This window comes from Uranotaenia lowii, chromosome 3 (genome assembly GCF_029784155.1).
Source record: "Uranotaenia lowii strain MFRU-FL chromosome 3, ASM2978415v1, whole genome shotgun sequence".
Taxonomy (NCBI): domain Eukaryota; kingdom Metazoa; phylum Arthropoda; class Insecta; order Diptera; family Culicidae; genus Uranotaenia; species Uranotaenia lowii.
The window spans coordinates 6,312,271-6,328,560 of NC_073693.1; positions in this window are offsets into that span (position 1 = coordinate 6,312,271).

Consider the following 16,290-nt stretch of genomic DNA (forward strand, 5'->3'; position numbering starts at 1 on the left):
CCATAACATGAAAGTTTCAAAAATTAGTCACAGCCTACTATAATAAAAATAAAAGAACTAACTTTTATGTTTGATGAGATAGAGTAAAAACTTTTTCCATAAGGCTGCAGATATCATTGCTGAAATATTGAGAGTTCTTTCTCTATTCAATGCAGATTTATAAAGTTTTTAGTTCAAAACATACTTTAAATTTGTTTTCCATGTTTAACTTTTTATTGCAAGTTTTGAATAAGCATCAATATGATGTTCTCAAAATTTATTGATACGCACATTTTGCACTTCCTATCATATCCGATTTAAACTGACTTTAGACAACATTTTATACGATCTTTTAACTGTGCAGTTGGAATTGCGATTCGGATCACCTGCGTAAACGATTTAAGTTATTATTTCTGATACGATTTCATGTTCGCTGGGTTTAATCCATTTGACTCCAAGGATCTCATTTGATAACATAAATTCAATATGGGAACTAAATGTTAAAAAAATTAGATAAGGACTCCCAATGAGTTAGGTACCTTGAACAATGATCTCGAGTTCTCAAATGTCATTAAAACCATAAAACTGAACTCCAGTTACTGAATAAACAACACAAAACTTGAAGATATCAGTTAAATGAATCTGGAAAAAGATAAGATTAAAACCGTGGAAATATTCATGATAAGAGAATCGCTGAATGAAATTATCAATTCAACTAAGAGATAGTTTTTATGATGAAAAAAAAAAAAGATTGATTGAAAAATGATAAGCTGAATTCAGGTTATTGACTTCAGTAGAGAATAACTGTAAAACAGATGTACCTCATTCAATAGTAAAAAGCTTCGGTTAAATCAGTTGGAAATATTATAATTTGAATATCAACTCTCAGCCTGAAATTGGTATGGAAATTCGATTGAGAAAAGCTGCATAGCCGATTGATCCAATTTAAACAACTACAGATTCTATATTTTGGATTTTTTTAAAGGGAGGCAAAAGATTTAGAATTTACAAATTAACGCAAATTTTTGTAATGATAATTGAAAAATGAAAAGTTCAATAATACCCAGTATTATCCCGTATACAATCCTTTAAAACTCCTCACAAATTTGTGTAATATTTTGAGTGATAGTTACGAACCTGGTAATTCTGCATGACGATTGTATTCAATGGAAATTGGAACTGTTTTTCTTTAGTCTACCTATTCAGTTCTGAAAATCTTCTTTCAAAATCTGGTAACACTGTAATTCATTCAAGTTTTGACGTTTCTTTTTTTTAATGTCGAGAAAATATTCCATATTCGAAACCTATTGTTTGATTCGTTGGGCCCAGCTTATTTATATTCTTCATTGTATAATTAACAGAAACGATGTATTAACTGGATGTAAAATCCTTTCAAGTTAATCCTATGCAGTCTAAAGTAGGCACTTATTACAAAACGATTAAATCTTTCGTCATCAGTCTGAAATCCGCAATTAATATAGATTGTTAGGAAATTGTCAGATTTATTTCAATTCATGAGAGTTTTCCATCATTTTGCCATTTGTTTCATTATTTATTTATTTATTTTATTTACATAGTATTCCGACTCACGACATAACTTGACGAACATAATTCCTAAAATTCACTCGATCCATGGTAACCGTTCTCCAATTCCTCGGGCACCCCACGTTCGCCAGATCACGCTCCATTTGGTCTAACCACCTCGCTCGTTGCGCCTCCGCTCGTCTTGTTTCTACCGGATTCGTAGCGAACACCTGTTTTGCAGGACAATCGTCCGGCATTCTCGCAACATGTCTCGCCCAGCGTATCCGGCCAGCCTTCACCACCTTCTGGATACTGGGTTCGCCGTAGAGTCGCGCGAGCTCGTGGTTCATCCTTCGCCTCCACACTCCGTTCTCCTGCACGCCGCCAAAGATGGTTCTTAACACTCGTCGCTTAAATACTCCGAGTGTACGCAGGTCCTCCTCGAGCAATATCCATGTCTCGTGCCCGTAGAGAACAACCAGTCTAATGAGCGTCATATACAGATTACACTTCGTGCGAGGGCAAAGTCTTCTCGACCGCAGTTGCTTGTGGAGTCCATGGTAGGCACGACTTCCGCTGATAATTCGCCTCCGGATCTCACGGCTGGTGTCATTGTCTGCGGTCACCAGTGAGCCGAGATAGACAAAGTTTTCGACTATCTCCAGCTCGTCGCCGTCGATCGTGACCTTGTTTCATATGAATTTGTTCCCATTTGTTTCATATGAATTTTAATTTTCGAAATGTGATTGATGTTTAAATATAATTTTTCTAACCAGATGTTTACGTTAAAGTTTGAAGTAATCCGATTTTTCCAATATCCATTTGGAATTTTCAATCTTATTTCATATTTGAGGTACTGTCATTTTTTGAATTTATAAAATCAATTAGAACATTAAAAATGATTTAGCTTTGCGATGATAAATTTTTCATTTTCTCCGTGCTCATACTTTCTCCAGGCCTTTGAACTCCGATATCAAAGCCACACACAATTGAAAATTGTCATTTGAGTTTATGATTTATACAACTAAAATAACTAGTGTGAGTCCCAAAGAATAACATGTTGAGATTTAAAGAAGCAAAATATAATGTCGTTTTTTCCCTTTCAACTTGATATGAAACTCGACAATTCAAATTTCTTGAAACAAATTGTTTGTCGAAGACTCACAAATGAACACTTTCTCCTATCAAATGAAATCACATAAACTCTAATTGTATGTTAAAGTTTTGCATATAATTTTATTTGCCGTTCTGTCGGGCGCGTTAAATTTTTAAGGAATAACATATTTATTCTGTTTTCAATGAATTGAGGACGTTCAACGAAATACCGCAGGATTGAAAGAAATAAGCCGGAATTTACCGGAAAACAGAATGATATATGTATAACTATTTAAAACTAGTCTGTAAAATGTCTTCGACACGAAATTATCATGAATCAAGAGCTTTTAAGCAAATAAGGGTTTAAATAATAAAATCGATAACACATGAAACTGTTCAATTGATGAAAGTCTCCAAGCCTCCCCCTGTCTATTACCTTCAACCACCTGGCTGTAGATTAGTTCATTAACCACAAAGGCGTCACATTGACATTAACACAATTCGCAACTGTTACAACACAAACGACATTGTGTCGCTTTGCAGGTACGTACTTAAAAGGAGAAGTTGACGCAACAAAAAAAAAATAAATAAACACCACCGATGAATGCCAACAACAAGTGACATGTGGGGATTTTTTTTTATTATCTGACGGGTTTGCGCCGGGGGTCTTCAGATTTTCCCCAAAATTGAAAATTTGGTTCATTTTTGCGACTTAAAAACACATGTATTTTTTCAGATTTCTAACATTTTTATTTTATGAGTTAGCTTCGGTTAGATTTTTTTGTAAATAAAAAATAACCATTTTTCAAAGCTACATAACTCTATTATTTCTCAACGGAAATTATAAAATAGCACATCAAAATGCATTGAAATTTTATCAGCTTTCCAAATAAAATAGTTGAAAAAAATTAAATAATGACCTTCAACATGAAAAGTTGTAAATAAACTTTAAATGGCGTCTAAAAGTACCGTCTGCACCACCGAATATTTTGCAAAAAATACCATTGTATAGCTCGATTCATGATGCAACTTTCATATGAAGACACCAAAGTGGGCCATTAACACCTTGAAGAGTTATGAAAGAAATAATGACAATAAATCTCTTTTTTTGCATCGAAAACAAACAATGGTCGAACAACTGCACTCACATATGGAGATAGCAAGCACTTCTAACAACATGGAAACAAAAGAACTTACCTAAGCAGGTAAAAAACACTACTTTTTCGTGCTTCGTAGAGTGTTTGCAGCAAACCTGACTTGAAATTTTAACCAAAATTCTTAGTATCGTATTGTTAATGTGATGTGACTAATAATGGGAATGTTGCTTCTACAACCTGGTCATATACTATATAACTTATTAACTTTTCAACCAAAGATAATTGTAAAGCATAATCAATGCCAATAGTAGAAGTTTCAGTACCTGTGTTTGGAATCACGAAAATGTGATTAAAAAATGAAATATAGACGTGCTTTACATAGTTTTTATATCGGGAGCTAGGCACTGGACACCAAAACCATTTCCCATTGACCAAAAAAGTATGAGAACGTGTCACAAATGTTGTAGAAATAATCGAAGAGCTCAGTATGGCCAGCCCAGGCTGTAAAATGATGAAAATATGATACTTTTACCGTATTCGTTTTCTACATTCGCCCAGTTTTGAGGTTTACCGTACTAGAACAAACATAATTCGTCGTCAGAGTTATGCTATCTCGATCGCTCACAAACGAATCTTCAGTGTTCCACCATCCATTTTAAATCAAATCTGGGGAATTACGGATGCAAAACTTAACGCATAAACTTCTAAAAATGACAGTAAAATGTGCATAACTTGTTGTAACCTGGTGCAAAACTGGGTATAAACGAAAACGTTATTAGATTTTTGGATATAACATGAAGTCAGTGAAGCTGCAACAATCTACCGCCCCTACTTTCATAACAGTCCCATATACAAAAACAATCAAGCGAGTCAATCAGCTTTTTCTGTTTTGGAATATATTTTTAAATTGTGACCACCACTTTCAGCATAAACGAAAATCGTTTCTAGGTTGTCATAATAAATCGGCCTGAAATTTTCGAAATTGGCCTATTGGTAAGGTCGAGAGCACCATTTTTATTCATTATGGGACTGTTAATCGACCATATTTGAAACCTTTTTCAAATCTACTAGCATAACAGTCTGATACAGAATATGTTTTTCTCACCAAGCTACTTTCTAAGACTTAAATTTGATCATTTTTGAACTTTTAAATGCAATTGTCAAAAAAAGAAACATACTTTTGAAAAAAAATATCGTGAATTCCACATTGTAAGTTGAATCTTTTTACGAGTTTTGATTGAATCCGATAGTTTTTCTTCGCTAAGGAAGTTATTCCTAAGAAAGTCAGACCTGCCTCCAAAAACTAGTGAGTATCATTCGACATCAAGTGAGTTAAAAAATGTTTAAATGATTCAAAGCAATAGCCCAAAGACTATTTCACCGAAAGAAGCATTGAAAAGTAACCAAATTCGTGATATTTCACATATGGGACTGTTATTCAGGTATATTTCATATAGGACAGCCACGAATTGATATTTTTTTCTCGAAATCTCTAGAACAAAACTCTTTTTTTAGTGTTTTATGTTCAAGCCTTATGTTGACCTAAAATTACGAAACTTCATATGGGACTATTATGCGAGTAGGGGCAGTCTGAAAAGGACGAAAAAATAGTGTTTTTTACCTGCTTTGGTAAGTTCTTTTGTTTCCATGTTGTTAGAAGTGCTTGCTATCTCCATATGTGAGTGCAGTTGTTCGACCATTGTTTGTTTTCGATGCAAAAAAAGAGATTTATTGTCATTATTTCTTTCATAACTCTTCAAGGTGTTAATGGCCCACTTTGGTGTCTTCAGATGAAAGTTGCATCATAAATCGAGCTATAAAATGGTATTTTTTGCAAAATATTCGGTGGTGCAGACGGTACTTTTAGACGCCATTTAAAGTTTATTTACAACTTTTCATGTTGAAGGTCATTATTTAATTTTTTTCAACTATTTTATTTGGAAAGCTGATAAAATTTCAATGCATTTTGATGTGCTATTTTATAATTTCCGTTGAGAAATAACAGAGTTATGTAGCTTTGAAAAATAGTTATTTTTTATTTACAAAAAAATCTAACCGAAGCTAACTTATAAAATAAAAATGTTAGAAATCTGAAAAAATACACGTGTTTTTAAGTCGCAAAAATGAACCAAATTTTCAATTTTGGTGAAAATCTGAAGACCCCCGGCGCAAATTGTCAGATAATAAAAAAAAATCCCCATGTGTCATTTTTCCTATAGGTATAGGCAAGAGCTTCGATCGGCTCACGTCATCGTTGTTGTCGGTCGCGCACACAACTTGAATGGGCCAGGGAGGGTGTTGCGATTCTGTCGATCTTTCTTCCACTAACCGCATCTAACTATGTATGTAGGTCTTAGCTGCAGAAGAATGATTTGCGTGAACTGGAGGAGGCTGTCAATGTGCAACATCCACCCGTTTGTTCGAAACACGAGCATTTGCATAATAAATAAACACAAAACGCCAACCGCGAGCCCAAGCGCATAAAATGAAGAGGAGAAGACGCACCTTTTCTAAGGCCAAACGTCAATGGAGTATGCTAATATCTACTACACAGATGACAAGCAACCGGCCACGTTTCAATGTCATCTCCGGCGCTCTCTCGGCCAGCCAAGTGTCGATTCGAGGTGGTGGATTGTTGTTGATGTTGTTGTCGGGGAGCGTGGAGCAGATCTTTGCGGGGGTGGCTTTTAATGTTGGTGGTGCGAGTTATTCTTTTTGTTTTGAGCGCTCCAATAACTTCTTCAACGCCCTTCTTCTCTTCTGTTCTTTTGTTGCTGACTGACAGAGCTGTCACGTTGAAGAATGGCTCGTGAGTTGTTGCCTATTTTAGCTCTACCTAGTGACGAATACCCCCCAACCCGACCGATCTTGCGTCATCCTCCGATGGGAGATAAAGATTTTAGAGTTTTGTAGATTTTAGTTTAATTGGCGCACGTTTCGGGTGGAAGTAGAAAATTTCTACTTTTTATCGGAAAATTAAATAAACCTTTTTGTCGAATTCATGTTCGGATATTAAAAATTTCATCATAGCTTTTTTCTCTTCAAACATTTAACATTTCAATTTGACGATTTGTTTCGATGATACGAGGTGGTTTTAAGTTTCTATCTGACATATTAAAGCTCAAACAAAGTTAGAGGTTTTAATTTTAATTAATAATTTATGTTTGTATGTTGGTTATCCACCATTGGTACCCGGATTAACCGCAGTTTTTGCCTAAGCATGTGCTTAAATGCATTATTCAGATTAATTAATTCGACAAATCTCCAATGCAGCGTACACCATTCCCGGTCCCCATGGCTTTGTATGAACTGTCATGGAGTAAATGTATTGCGTGTGTTGATGTATGTTTATTTTGGAAGAACGAGTCAATCAGGTAGGCTAGTTTACTTACAGGTATACCAGCATTCTTATTATATAGTCTTTTATAAGAGGAAACACATCCTGCTTGTTGGCAACTTATGGGATTTGAACCCAAAATCTTTTCTTACCGACACCGGGAATCAAGCCCAGTACGCCTGGCAACCCAAAACCTGACTCGCGCCAGCCTATCCGCTAGCACTTGAATCCATTGCTGTGAAATACTTTGAACCGCTATAAACATGTTTTACTACAATTAAGTATAGGTATTTAGTATTTGAATCGTGAAATTTTATAAATTTCTCCATTTTTCGTAATTTAACCAATTTTATAGTTTTTTGGATATTATTTGTGAAAGTTTCAAACTGTTCCATTAACTAAATTGACTATCGAATCAACCCTTATTTATCTTTAATCTATTTTTTTCATTTCGCACAGTTCTGACTGGTCGAAGCTCGACCATATAGTATAAGATCACGTCGATTCTTGTTTGAATGATATAAAAGGTTGTGGTCCAAAATAGTTCTAAAGTAGTTTTTTATATGATCTTTTTCTTAAGCGTATGTTTAGAAAAAAATCTTTTAAAAAATTAGTATAAAAGATTATTGACGCAACCTTAAACAAGAAAAGTGGGATTGAATCTGCTTAAGATTTGAAGGACGGACGTTTAGACAGATTTACTGGAATCAGGCGCGGTCCTATGGGGGGGGTGATCGGGGTGATCACCCCCCCCCCAAGCGGCAAAAAACCGTTATAAAATACCCGCAAAAGCTCGAATTTCTATAAAAAGTTGGAACTTTTCTTAGTAGATGTGCTTTAAAATTTTCAAAATTTTCCACTCCGTGGGGGTATTTATTCAGCAAAACAGTTATTTTATCACTTAAAAGGCTCAATAGTGAAAAAAGTCGGACCATAAAACTTAAGCAACTGTAACTTGAGATTCCCTGGACTGAATTATACCAAATAACTTTTGTTGATAAGTAACTCAACCAAAGTGTGTTGTTGAGTTTTGATCTTGAATTTGCTATTAATGAAATGTAGAGACAATTTTTTTAAATTGTCACTTATTTCCCTCATATGCCTTAATTAACACGCGCAAATCGTCGTAAATTTTATATTCGGTTCAAATTCAGAGCTTTTGAATTCATGATTTTGTTTTGAATTTTTATGAAATGATAAATTTGAAAAAGTCATATAGGGGGGTGAATATGGTTATAACACTGAAATACTTGAAATATTTGTTCTGCTGCTATCATACATTTTTTGCCTTCAATATGCTTTTTTTTATTTGCTCAGATTTATAAGGAAAATATGAAAAATCTTTAAACTATAAACGTACGGAATCATGTGATTTTCAATTTTCTTTATTTTTTGAAATTTCTACCATGTTTAATGGATTAACAGATCTTGGTCGTCCTAAGAAGTAAAAAAACCTTTGACCTTGAAGTCTTAAATTGCCTTTATTGTAAGAAATTTAAAATTTAGTCAAGTTATCCATCGGAGTGTTCAGTTTTCCAGTGGCGTTTAAGAAACGTATGACTTCAATTTTCTAACTTTCTAATCTTTTTTGTTTGTCTTTTAGTCTCCAATATTTCAATAAACAAATTCAATCGTAATAAACAACAAGTGTTGATGCCGGATTCAATTCATTTTTGATGAAGTTTTGAGCAGCGAAAAGCTTCCCGTTAGGATTATTTTTGTGTTTTAAAATATTTCTTAAATCGAAGGAAAATTAACAATTCAGAATCAGGAAACATTATTATAATATAACTTTACTTTAAGAATATAAAGCTAAACCATATCTGAAATATAAATATAAATTTGAATTTACAATTCTATTTTTTTCCTTTGTTTACAGCTGGTTTATTGAGATTTTTTAAACTTTTCAAAGTCATATCAGATGTCTAATGCTAACCTCATTTAAAAATCTAAAGTAATGCTATTTTTCACTTGTGTTTATAAGGAATTCATGACTTATTGCAAAATAAGAATTCAGGTTCTGAATCACAGTAGAGATTCTCTTTCACCATTCAAATATGAATCATAAACTTAAAATTAATAACCTTTATTATGAAATTCAAAAACATAAATTTAAATTTCAAATCTGATTTTATTTAATTCTGTTTAAAATGTATCACATCAAACATTCATTTTATGGATGACCATGAAAAAACTACAAGTAGGTACTGCCAAACAGAAATCGAATATAAAATATTCATAGTAAGAGTTTAAATTAAAAAAAAACTTCTCTTGAGATTTCAGCAACAATAAATCGAAAAAAGAGATTATGACTTTGTTATGATTTTCGCGTTCCCTGTGAATTTTAGAGCCAAAAAGGAACAAAAAAGGAATTTATAAAACTTGTTTCAATATGAAGGAATTCATCTCCAGAACCCACAATCTGCATTCAAAATTTAAACACAAGGAAATAAAATCCAAGATTTCCGAGGTGCACAGAATTTGAAAACTGATTTCGACTTATTTAGGAGCACTAAATGCAAATTTGTATTTTTTTTTATCAGCTCTTGAATCCGGTATAAATTTTGAAAATACAAAGTTCATTGAAAAAATTTGTGCATTTTAGCAAAAGTGTAAAATATCAAAAAGATTAAAAAAAAGGTTTTAACTTAATGATAAATTTTCATAAAGACTGTGAGTAATTTACCATGAGAAAAAAACTATGGAATTAAGTATCTTTCCTCATTCTGTAAAATACGAAGATAATCTGGACGAAATCTGTATTGTTTTTTTTCCGGGAATTTGTCAATTTTTGGCATTCTTCCCTCTAATCTGTATCGTTGAAGGAATAAAGGATCTTGAAAAGATTCTAAATATTTTTTGTTTTCATGTAGGTTTCTCATTGATCGATTTCACTCTAAACTGCTAAGTTTTAAAATTACTTAATGCCAGAAAATAAGAAAGGAGAGAAAAAATCTGTCAAAAAAACGAGTTTGAGTCGCAAAAATCTTCCAAAATCAGTTTGCCTCGGTTTTAATTTTTCCCTTTTGAATAAAAACTATTCCGTTATAGTTCCACAAGGCAATCTATCATACAAAACAGTCAGAAGATCTTTTAGTGATTTTTAACCAACACTCCTGGATTCCAAGATCTACAGCAATTATGTCATCGATACTGCTTTCAGCTGATCTACACAATAATATTGAAGTTTTAGTTAAAGTAATGCTTAAGGTTTGATATTCAGAATCTAAAAGCTTGGCTATTTCAACTGCAAATAATTGAGACACTACACTAAAGAAAAGTAGATATTAACATTCAGAATTAACCATTTATTTTATAGTTCTTTTTTATAATTCAAAATTATTTAAAAAATAAGGAATTCTGCGAAGGTACCTACATGAACAATAAGAAAGAAATAATCACTTTTTTTATAATTTATTTGTTGTTGTACAATTAAAATTGAAAATTTAGAATGTTAATTTTAAATTAAAGAGCATATCAAATAAAATTAGGTTCCCAAAGCTTCATATTCAGAAACTAATTTTAATAATCTTTTTTTTCTAAAAAATAATAATACTAAATTTCGGAATCACGATTCAGTAAAATAATTCAATGAAGAATTTAATGCCCGTATGTTATGTTTATTTATTAGTTTATCGGCCTTATCGGTGAAAAGTAAAATACTTTCGATAAATTTTAAAATATTAGAGCTCTAATATTTGGAAGCACAGGAAAAAATCAAGATAACTTGGAAATTTTCTTCTACATTTTCATCTCTCAACAACGTATGTATTATTTTCATTGAAAAAATTACATTTATAACGAGAAATTTTTCAAAGGGCTCTTAAAGTGACAATTTAAAAATACCAGATAAACCTACAAATTAAAAAAAAATATCAACATTTTTTCGCAGTGGACATTATAGATTCGCTGGTTAATTTATAAAAGGATGTGTAATTTGTGAAGAAGGATATTGAAATGAGTAGATATATAGAGAAGTTTTGATAAAAATTTCATTATTCATCTTGTCTTGGCAGTGGACTGTATTTTTTTGGCGAACTAATGAAAACACTCGCTTAATTAGCACTACAATTTTACTCTTTATTATTCTCAACTTTTTCTCTAATCTTCACTTTGAAAGGTCACTTGTTGGTAGGTTACTTCACGAAGGACGACGTAAAAACACGCGGATCAGATTAACAACTAACTCACTACGGCGTGCGCGCTCTTATTTAAAGCCATTGGAATGTTCTGGAACCCCCTGATGCGTACGATGCCTTGCGCGCCAGCATTGTTCTGGAATCTTCGTGCGTGCGAATGTAAACAACGGATGAAAATTCTAGAACCTTCACATAGGATCCAATGGAATAAATAAGATGATTCTGGATCTTTCTGGAGCGCCGTTCTTCTAGATCTTTCTGGAATTATTCAAGCAGGAATTGATATGGCTTGAACATTCTCCCGCCCGGGAAGAGTCATGTTGTCCTCCGCATTGTCAAGTATAGGAAGAGGGGCCAGCTTGTGAATTGGTCGTTGAAGATGGCCACTCTTGGTTCGTAAATCCACAACACGAATACAGCCGTCGGATCCGGGATAAACATTCTCGATGATTCCCAACCTCCAAGATTGTGGTGGTAAATTTTCGTCCTTAATCATTACGACCATTCCAGGGCGAACATTCGGTTTTCTCTGAGTCCATTTTGACCGGGCTTGCAATTCCATCAGATACTCACGAGTCCATCGCTTCCAAAAATTGTTTCGGAGTACTTGAACATATTGCCATCTTGAGAGTCGATTCTCGGGAATAGAGTCGTATGTTGGTTCAGGAATCGCAATAAGTGGTCGATCAGCTACGAAATGGCCAGGTGTCAATGCTTCAGGTTCACTTGGATCTTCAGGATTCGCATACAATGGTCTTGAATTAAGTAACGCTTCAATGCGGATGAGGAGGGTCTGGAACTCGACAAAATTGAGTAATGCACCCTTTGTCACCCTTTTGAGAACTGATTTTACGCTTTTTACTCCAGCTTCCCAAATTCCACCCATGTGGGGAGCGTTTGGAGGAATCATTTTCCAAGAGATTTCACGAGACTGGCAAAACTCATAAACTTGGCGTTCCGTTTGCTGGTCCTTGAATAAACTATGGAGTTGATGCAATTCGTGTTTTGCTCCAACAAAGTTTGTTCCGTGGTCGCTATGTATGGTCTCTGGAACCCCTCTTCGACCTACAAATCGGTGGAGCGCTGCGATAAAAGCTTCAGTCGAGAGATTTTCAACTGCCTCAAGATGAATTGCCTTCGTAACGAGGCAAACAAAGACACAAATGTACCCTTTCACTGGTGATGCCCTTCGATATCCTTGTCTTAGTAGAATAGGGCCGGCGAAATCTACACCAACCTTCGAAAACGCTGGGGACATTTCACATCGTCCTTGAGGTAGACTGCCCATGAACTGCTCAAACACCTTAGGGTTAAATTTGTAACAAGAAACGCACTCTCGTGTAACCTTACGGATAAGTGATCGACCACTCAAAATCCAGAATTCATGACGGAGGATGGCCATTAGGGCAGACGGACCTGCGTGTAGATTCTCACGATGAAGAGCAATGACCAACGATTTTACCACTGGATGCTTATTCGGAAGAAGCAACTGGTGTTTTGTGTTATGCGGCAATGACGAGTACTGAAGACGTCCCCCTACTCTCAAGATCCCATTTTCCAAGAATGGACTTAGAGTTTTCAGGTTTTTGGGTACTTCTCCAGATTCTATCTTGGTGATTTCATTAGCAAAAGATTCTCGTTGGATCATTCTCACTATTGTTTTCAATGCGTCTCGCATTTCGCTGATCGTCGGATACTGCGCAAATGATCGTTTGCTCTTTGTCTTCTCCTTGGAGTTTTTAAAAAACCGTAACATGTAAGCTATTATGCGTTGTAATCTACGAAATGATTCGATGTTTTTGAGTAGTGGTATTTCGTCAAATTGTACTACTGGAGAAACTACAACGTCTGTTTTAAGCTCCGGTATTTGATCATCAGGTAAAGGTTCTGGTACATTTCTCTTGAAGGGTTCTTCACTTAAAAACTTTGGGCCTGTCCACCATAGCTCACTCTTTGCTAGTTGAGTTGAACACAAACCACGAGACACAATGTCTGCTGGGTTCTCATTTGTACTCACATACTGCCATTTAAACTCATCTCTCGTGGTGACAATTTCTGCTACGCGGTTACGAACAAACACATCTAGTTGCTTCGGGTTTTTATTAAGGGGGGGGTAGGGTCTAACACTTTCAAAAAATCGATTTTTTTATTTTTTTATTTTCTTATTGTAAAACATTTCAAGAATGTTGTGTCAAATTTTCAAGTCAATTGAAGCAAAACTGTAGAAGTTATAGGCCTTTATCTCCTCCTATCTAATACTGCAAGAAAGCAAGAGCAGAAACTTCAAAAGCGTTTTTCTCGAAAGCACATTTTTGAAGTCCGTGGACATCGTCATTTGAAAACTACTTATCCGATTCTTTTCAAATTTGGAGCATATTTTCTACATATAAAATACCAGACCCCAACATTTTTCTTTTTTTGTTTTTTTACTTTGGGGAGATTTTACAGATCAAAAATGGCGGATTTTTTCGTGAAAAATCGTCGTTTTTACTTCAAACAGTCACAAAAATTTCATAATAAAATTTTTAAGTTAAATAAAAACGTTGGGGTCTAGAAAAACATCTATTAAAAATATTTTGCTCTGATTTTTTGATTTCAGATGATTCTGTGCTGAGATACAGTGTCCACCGCAAATCCTGTTTTCTAAAAGGCATCCTCGAAAGTGATCCGTCACCGGCTCATTTTTCAATATTTTTCTGCGAAAAAATTACTAAATGTTCTTTTAACAATGCTTTGTATAATGCAAAAAATTTGAATACATTTGTTTGAACGATAGCTCTAGAAAAAAATCGTGAAAATGGTGCTTTTTTTAACCCGTTAGACCCTACCCCCCCCTTAAGCCAGGCAAGCACTATTTGGCTGTCGCTCCATAAAACGGTTTCCTTGATTGGCAGAAGGATGGCATCATGAATTTTCTTAACAAGGCGGTGTAAGAGAAGGGCAGCAAGTAATTCCTTTCTTGGAATCGTTAACACTGTTTTTGGAACCACTCGAGATTTGGCCATAAGTAGTCTAGTGATAGCGGTCTTTCCATGAATGATGGATCGAATGTATACACAGGCTCCATATGCGAATAGAGATGCATCCGCAAACCCATGGATTTCAAAATGAATAGCCATAGGAGCCACGACTTGACGAGGGATCCGTAGCATTCCAACACTTTTTATAGCTTCGCAGAATTGTTCCCATTGTGGTACTAGCTGTGTCGTTATCTTTTCATCCCAATCGATCTTTTCGTTCCAAACGCCCTGCATTAACAGTTTTCCCAGAACAACTACAGGAGCGACCAGGCCAAGCGGATCAAAGATCCGAGCTATAAGAGATAACACTTCGCGTTTGGTGGGAACAGAAAGCTCGGATGATGGAAGGGGCACAAACAGCAGTTCATCTGCCTGAGGGTCCCACATCAGGCCCAAGGTTTTGATTACTTCATTCGGGCCGAATTCTTCTATTTTTACCATCACTTCTCTGTCTTCCTCTGGAACATTTTGAAGCAGGTGCGAACTATTTGAAGCCCATTTATGGAGTGGCATTCCTCCGGAATTAAGCATTTGTATCAGCTGAAACTGGGCTTCGGAAGCCTGTTCAATGTCGTTGAAACCGAAAAGCAGATTATCTACATAACAGTTTTTGAGCACCACCTCGGTTGCCAGTGGAAAATGATCGGCTTCATCAATGGCCAGCTGTTTTAGTGCACGGGTGGCCAAAAAGGGGGCAGCAGCAGTACCATAGGTTACCGTCGTTAGCTCAAGGACTCGAAGAGGCTTGGAAGGGTCCTTTCTCCAAAACACACGTTGGAGCGGAGTATGGGCACTGCCAACTCTTATTTGCCGATACATTTTGGCTATGTCGGCACTCAAGACATAGCGAGGTTCACGGAATCGCAGCACAATCGATTGTAAATCACTTTGCGGGATGGAGCCAACCTTAAGGACGTCGTTTAGGGAAAGTCCATTCACCTTGGCAGAAGCATCAAACACCACGCGACACTTGGTTGTAGTATTTGACGGACGGAGTACAGCGTGATGTGGTAGGTACCATTTGAGGAGATTTGGAGGATCGAGTTCTTCTTGCACTTGTTTGCAATGTCCCAACGATTCATACTCTTCCATGAAATCGGAATATTGCTTCTTCAACACGGGTTGTGTAGCAAGTCGTCTTTCTAGAGCAAAAAACCTTTTGCGAGCCAAGGAACGAGAATCACCAAGGTCTCCAATGCAGTCTCGAAGAGGAAGCTCGACTACATAACGCCCCGATACGTCCCGTTGGTGGGTGGAAAGGAAATGTTTTTCACATTCTTCATCTTCCGCCAATACGTGTTCGTTATCTGGGATCTCCTCTACTGCCCAAAACTTCTTTACAGATTCATTCAGTTGTTCTAAGGTGATGGTATTCGTCTGTACAACGGCATGAGAATAACCAGAGTCGTATTCTCCACCTACAACCCAACCAAGTTGGGTCTCTCGAAATAGTGGAAGATGGTCTGCAACAGAAATAGCTCCAGGCATCAGTAATTTCATGAACCACTGGTTACCAAGCAACATGTCGATCTTCTTGGATTTGTGGAAATATGGATCTGCCAATTCCACCCCAAGAGGAAGTTCGAATGACTTCATATCGATGTCCGTCGAGGGAATATTGGCAGTAACTCGGCTCGTTATCAAACAATGGATGTTGGCACGAAAGTCGGTGTACCGAGAACGGAGTTCAACTAAGACGACGTTTGAAGAACTGGTTTGGATGCCGTTGATTCCAGCAACTGTAACATTTGAAGGATGCCTCTTCACCTTCAATTCTGTGGCCATGGCTTCACTTATCAAGTTAACTTGAGAACCGCTATCTAGAAGAACACGGCAGGAGCGGGGCTTATTATTTTCATCCAGGACATCCACTACAGCGGTGAGAAGAAGAACTTGAGGTGGCTTTGATTGATGACTGGCACATGTAGCTGCGGTAAGCTTGTCTCCCTCCAGTTGCTCCTTTTCTATTTGCTTATATGCCTTCGGTGGAGTTTGGGTCTCGATAGATGTTGTTCCTTCTTGGAAATGCAGTAGACTGTGGTGACGATTTCGGCACTTGGAGCATGTTTTATTCGAAGGGCAATTTTTGCTAAGATGTC